Below are 6,501 nucleotides of genomic sequence, written 5' to 3'. Positions count from 1 at the left end.
TGCTGTTATAAATGGGATTATCGTTTTTTTTTTTTTCAGAAAGTTTATTGCAGACTGGTGATGGGTAGTAAGGAGGGCACATATTGCATGGTGCGCTGGGTGTTATATGCAACTAATGAATCATCGAACTTTGCATCAGAAACCAGGGATGTACTGTATGGTGACTAACATAATATAATAAAAAAAACATTAAAAAAAAAGAAAGTTTATTGTTAGTGTATAAACCACAACCGGCTTTTGTATGTTGAGTTTTGTATGTTGTAACTCCACTGAATTTGTTAATTAGTTCTAACAGTTTTTTAGTGGAGTCTTTAGGATTTCTTATACATAAAATTATATCATCTGCAAACAAAGAAAATTTTACTTCTTCCTTGTTGATTTTTCTGCCTAATTGCTCTGGCTAGGACTTCCAATACTATAAGGATAGGAATGGTGAGTCAACACCCTTGTCCTATTCCTGGTATTAATAAGAAAGTTTTCAAACCTTTCACTATGAAGTATGATGTTAGCTGTGGGTTTTGCATATATGGCCTTTATTATGTTAAGGTATGTTCCCTCTATACCCAATTTGTTGAGAGTTTTTTTAATCATGAAAGGATGTTGAATTTTGTCAAATTTTTTTTCTGCATCTAATGAGATGACCATATGATTTTTATCCTTCATTCTTTTAAAGCAATGTATTACATTTATTGATTTGCATATGCTGAATCATCTTTGCAACACAAGGATAAATTCCACTTGATAATGGTATAGGATCCTTTTAATGTGTTCTTGAATTCAGTTTGCTAGGTTTTTAAAAGATCTAATTTTTAAGTAATCTCTACATCCAAAGTAGGGCTCAAACTCACAACCCCAAGATCAAGAGTTCCACGCTCCACTGACTGAGCCAGCCAGGTAACCCAGTTTGCTAGTATTTTTGTTGAGAAATTTGTATCTATATTAATTAGAGATATTGGCCTTTAGTTTTCTTTTTAGATAGTGACTTTGTATGGCTTTGGTATTAGGGGAACATGGCTTCATAAAATAAGTTTGGGAGTGTTCATTCCTCTTTAAATTTTTGGTATAGTTTGAGAAGGATTGGTGTTGATTATTCTTTAAATATTTGGTAGAATTCACCAGTGAAGCCATCTATCTGGTCCTGGGATTTTCTTTGTTGGGAGGTTTTTGATTATCGATTCGATCTCCTTACTTTTTATGTGAATCTATCTTTTCTACCCTTCTCAATGCAACTTTTCTTATTTCTGTGCTATATCCAGGTGCTGTAATCCCTCAAATGGAATTATTTGATCTTATGAAGGTGGTTTTTAAGTGTGGATAGTTGTTCAAATTGATGTTTCTTGAGGGGGGGACAAGCACTAGGAATTCATACGCTACCATTTTGCTGACATTGCTCCCCCCAAAAAACTTTTCTTATTAATAAGTCATTAGAAGAAAGCTCATTGACTAAATATCCACTTTTTAAATTCTGGAAGGAAAAGCATTCTGGTCTCTGGTTGTCAAGCCAACTCACAACATTTGTCCTTCATGCCAGAGATACTGAAGTACAGAAAATAACAAAAGAATTGCTTCTGGTGGTCCCTTTTGCACATACATGCAGAATCAAAATATGTGTTTAACAGATTTTTTAAGTCAATACTTTAGACCATAAAATAGGAAATACTAAAGATAATCATTAGATGCTCATATTAAAAGTGCCCCATGAAGTTATCTCATATGATTCCCACAGACCTGAACCACATTAGACTTGGATTCCTAATGGCTGCATAAACCCTCCATTAGGACTGTCTTTGGTTGCCCCAAAGAGATTTCCATCAGCCCTTACAGGTCACGGCCTCAGTTTATTCCCTCCTCCCTACCTAGAGCTCTCAACATATATTTCAGCAGGGCCCGTATATTTTCCGAGAGAAAAAAACAATCCAAACAAGTGTTCTGTGTTACTGCTGTTGGTTGGTTATGCTCTACAATCCACAGCATCCAGATAATTCAGGGATTAATGATGCCTGAAGGCAGGAGTTAAAACGTCTTGGTTCTACTCCTGACCCCAGCATTAATTTAGCCCATATCTTTGGCATATCAGTTATGTTCTATTTCCTTATCTAGAATCAAGCATGTTCATATCTCTTTAGGGAATCAGAAAATGTAGTGGAGAAGGAAAAATGCAGTTATCTTGGATATTTAGAATTTCTCAGTAGAAAACTGATAGATAAGATTATCATTCTTACTATTTTCATTAACAATATATAAACACCTCCTCTAGAGAGTAGTGAGATATTGCCATACCCTGATGAGAGCTACGTAATTTTCTGGGCCCAGTGCACAATGAAGATGCGGAACCTCTTTTCAAAATTACTAAGAATTCACAGACATCCAAGTCCAGGAACTACAGGGAGCCCCAAACAAGATGAACCCAAGGATGTCCACACCAAGGCACATAATAATTAAAATAGCAAAAATAAGATAAAGAGAGAATCTTAAAAGCAGCAAAGGAAAAGCAAACACATACAAGGGAAATCCAGGGAAATCCTATAATGCTATTAGCTGATTTTTTAGCAGAAACATTGCAAGCCAGAAGATAGTGACCTGATATATTCAAAGTGCTGAAAGGAAAAAACCTACAACTAAGAATACTCTACCTGAGAAGGCCATCACTCAGAACTGAAGGAGAAAAAGTTCCCCAGATAAACAAAAGTTAAAGGAGTTCATTACCACTAACCCAGCCTTATAAGAAATGTTGAAGGGAATCATTTAAGTGGAAAGTAAAGGTCATAACTAGAAGTAAGAACATAATGAAAGGAAAAAAATTTCACTGGTAAAGGCAAACATATAGTAAAGGTAACAGATTAATCACTTATAAATCCAGTATGGGGGTTAAAACACAAGAGTAATAAAGTCAATTATATATATATAAAACTTCATCCAGAGAGACACAAAATAAAATGATGTAAAATATGACATTATATACATACATCGGAGGGGTAGTAAAAATGTAGTGCTTTTAGAATGTGTTTGAACTTAAGAGACCATCAACTTACTATAGACCCCCATACACACAGAGTGCCAGACATGAACCCCATGGAAACCACAAACCCAAAACCTATAATAGATACACAAAAAAATAAGAGAAAGGAATATAAGCATAACACTAAATAAAGCCATCAAACCACAAGTGACGAAAGCAAGAGAAGAATAAAGGAACAGAGAAGATCTACAAAAACAACCAGAAAACAGTTAGCAAGATGTTAATAAGTAGATACTTATCAATAACTTAAATTTAAATGGACTAAATGCTCCAATCAAAACAACACCCTAAGAACTCAACCAAAAAAAACCTGTTAGAACTAATAAATGAATTCAGTTAAGTTGCAGTATACAAAATTAATATACAGAAATCAGTTGCATTTCTATACACTCATAACAAATCAGCAGAAAGAGAAATTAAGAAAACAATCTCATTCACGATTGAAGCAAAATGAATAAAATACCCAGGAATAAATTTAAACAGGGAGGAGAAAGACCTACACTCTAAATGTGTTTGAAGAGATAAACTTTCATATAACTCTGCTGTATTTCCCCAGCTCTCCTAAACCCACCAGCAAGCACAGTATTTTTTAAAAAAAAAAAAATAGCAAGGATCCCACAACCAACTGCTTGTGGAGGTACGGAATTTTGAAGAAAAAGACAAAGTAGATCCCACGAATCAGAACTTTTCTAAGAAATTCACGTTTCTTTTGCAAATCCTTCACAAAGTTAGCTTACATTTGACAGAGAGTGGGTCTGCTTATTACCTTCATTATACAACCAGTACTGCAAGGCAATGCAAGCCTCTCAAACTGAGATAATCCTCATGGATGGATTATATTGCAAGATCTTATGCATCACAGCATATTTAACATAGGACAGAGGACAGGAAGAAAGCAAAAAGTATAAATATCTTGAAGGAAAATAACAAGACAGAAAGGCAAAATGAGAGACATCAACTTTTAAAAAGTGGAAATAATCTTGATAAAAAGAATTAAACATTAAAACAATACAGCATAAAATATAAATTAAAATACACACTATGATTTTCAGTTAGAAAATTCTATTTTGTATACTATATAAGTTCTTTCTGTATTCAACCATATATGCAATGTAACCTTAATTAAGCTAACAACAGGATTTGTGGGGGTACTTTCACAATTCTTTTATTTACTTACCAAATATATATTGAATATTTACTTTATGCCAGGTATGTGCTACTCTTTAGAAAAACCCATGAAACTTATGATATCAGAAATTCAGTTTGTGCAAAAAGGATTAATTTTTCAGTAAATGGTATTAGAACAGCTAATCTTTTGAGAAAAAATGTTGCTGTACCCCTCATGCAACGCTTCAAAATAAATTTAAGATACGGCAAAATATTAAAAGTAAAAACCATACAAAATACTAGAAAAACATGAGTAGCTTTTATATTTCTATTATTCATGTACATGTACAAACAATTATAAAATACTGGACTGGGGAAAGTCTTTCCAATTAAGGTGCAAACCCTGGAAGCCATAAGGGTACAGACTGATAATTTACCAAATAAATATTTGCCAGATCTCCAAGACATAAAGAGGCATCAAAAAGCATAACAGAGGGGCGCGTGGATGCCGCGGAGTAAGTGTCGTTACTCTCCTGTCCCACCGCTGTCATGTCTAAGTCAGAGTCTCCCAAAGAGCCTGAAGAGCTGCGGAAGCTCTTCATTGGAGGTTTGAGCTTTGAAAGAACCGATGAGAGTCTGAGGAGCCATTTTGAGCCATGGGGAACGCTAACGGACTGTGTGGTAATGAGAGATCCAAACACCAAGTGTCCAGAGGCTTTGGGTTTGTCACATATGCCCCTGAGGAGGAGGTGGTTGCCGCCACAAAAGGTGGATGGAAGAGTTGTGGAACCAAAGAGGGCTGTCTCAAGAGAAGATTCTCTAAGACCTGGTGCCCACTCGACTGTGAAAAAGATTTTTGTTGGTGGCATTAAAGAAGACACTGAAGAACATCATCTAAGAGATTATTTTGAACAGTATGGAAAATTGAAGTGATTGAGATCATGACTGACCGAGGCAGTGGCAGAAAGAGAGGCTTTGCTTGTGTAACATTTGGTGATCATGACTCTGCAGACAAGATCGTCATTCAAAAATCCCATACTGTGTCCCTTTATCCCTTTCTTCCCCTACCGATCTTCCTAGTTCTTATGTTCCATAGATGAGAGATATCATATGATAATTGTCTTTCTCTGCTTGACTTATTTCACTTAGCATTATCTCCTCCGGTGCCGTATAAAGAAAGGGGGGGTAATCAGAAGGGGGAATGAAGCACGAGAGACTATGGACTATGAGAAACAAACTGCGGGCTTCAGAGGGGAGGGGGGTGGGGGAATGGGATAGGCTGGTGATGGGTAGTAAGGAGGGCACGTATTGCATGGTGCACTGGGTGTTATACACACTAATGAATCATCACACTTTACATCAGAAACCTGGGATGTACTGTATGGTGACTAACATAATATAATAAAAAAACATTAAAATAAAAAAAAAGAAATCATAAGGAAGAGGAAATACATTTAAAAAAAAATCCCATACTGTGAATGGGCACAACTGTGAAGTAAGGAAAGTCCTATCTAAGCAAGAGATGGCTAGTGCTTCATCCAGCCAAACCAAAGAGGTCGAAGTGGTTCTGGAAACATTGGTGGTGGTCGTGAAGGTAGTTTTGGTGGGAATGACAACTTTGGTCATGGAGGGAAGTTCAGTGGGCGAGGTGGCTTTGGGGGCAGTCGATGTGGTAGTGAATGTGGTGGCACTGGGGATGGCTATAATGGATTTGGTAATGATGGGAGCAACTTTGGAGGTGGCGGAAGCTATAATGATTTTGTCAATGACAACAATCAATCCTCAAATTTTGGACACATGAAAGGAGGAAATTTTGGAGGCAGAAGCTCTGGTCCCTATGGTCGTGGAGGCCAATACTTTGCCAAACCATGAAACCGAGGTGGCTACGGTGGTTCCAGCAGCAGCAGTAGCTACGGCAGAGGCAGAGTTTTTAATTATTGCCAGGAAACAAAGCTTAGCAGGAGGAGAGCCAGAGAAGTGACAGGGAAGCTCCAGGTTACAACAGATTTGTGAACTCAGCCAAACACAGGGGTGGCAGGACCTAGCTGCAACAAAGAAGACATGTTTTAGACAATAATCATGTGTAGGGGCAAAAAACTCGAGGACTGTATTTGTGACTAATTGTATAACAGGTTATTTTAGTTTCTGTTCTGTGGAAAGCGTAAAGCATTCCAACAAAGGGTTTTAATGCAGATTTTTTTTTTTGTACCCATGCTGTGGATCACTAAATGTAATAGTCTGATCATTTAAAAAAAAAAAAAAAGGATAACAGCGGGATCTTGGGAAGATGGTGGAGTAGGAGGACCCTGAGCTCAACAGCCCACATTTTCAACTAGATACCGTCCATATCCAAGCCAATAAACCAGAGAGTGATC

At 36.9% G+C, this 6,501-nt stretch overlaps 1 pseudogene; it reads left to right on the top strand.

The window, feature by feature from the left end:
* Window positions 1-4,675: 4,675 nt before the first annotated feature.
* On the top strand, window positions 4,676-5,998 carry LOC123797253 (heterogeneous nuclear ribonucleoprotein A1-like; annotated as a pseudogene).
* The last annotated feature ends 503 nt before the right edge of the window (window positions 5,999-6,501 follow it).

This window comes from Ursus americanus, chromosome X, assembly GCF_024610735.1.
Source record: "Ursus americanus isolate L20-20 chromosome X, mUrsAme1.1.p, whole genome shotgun sequence".
NCBI classification, from domain to species: Eukaryota; Metazoa; Chordata; class Mammalia; order Carnivora; family Ursidae; genus Ursus; species Ursus americanus.
This window is presented reverse-complemented; position numbering and strand designations above follow the sequence as displayed.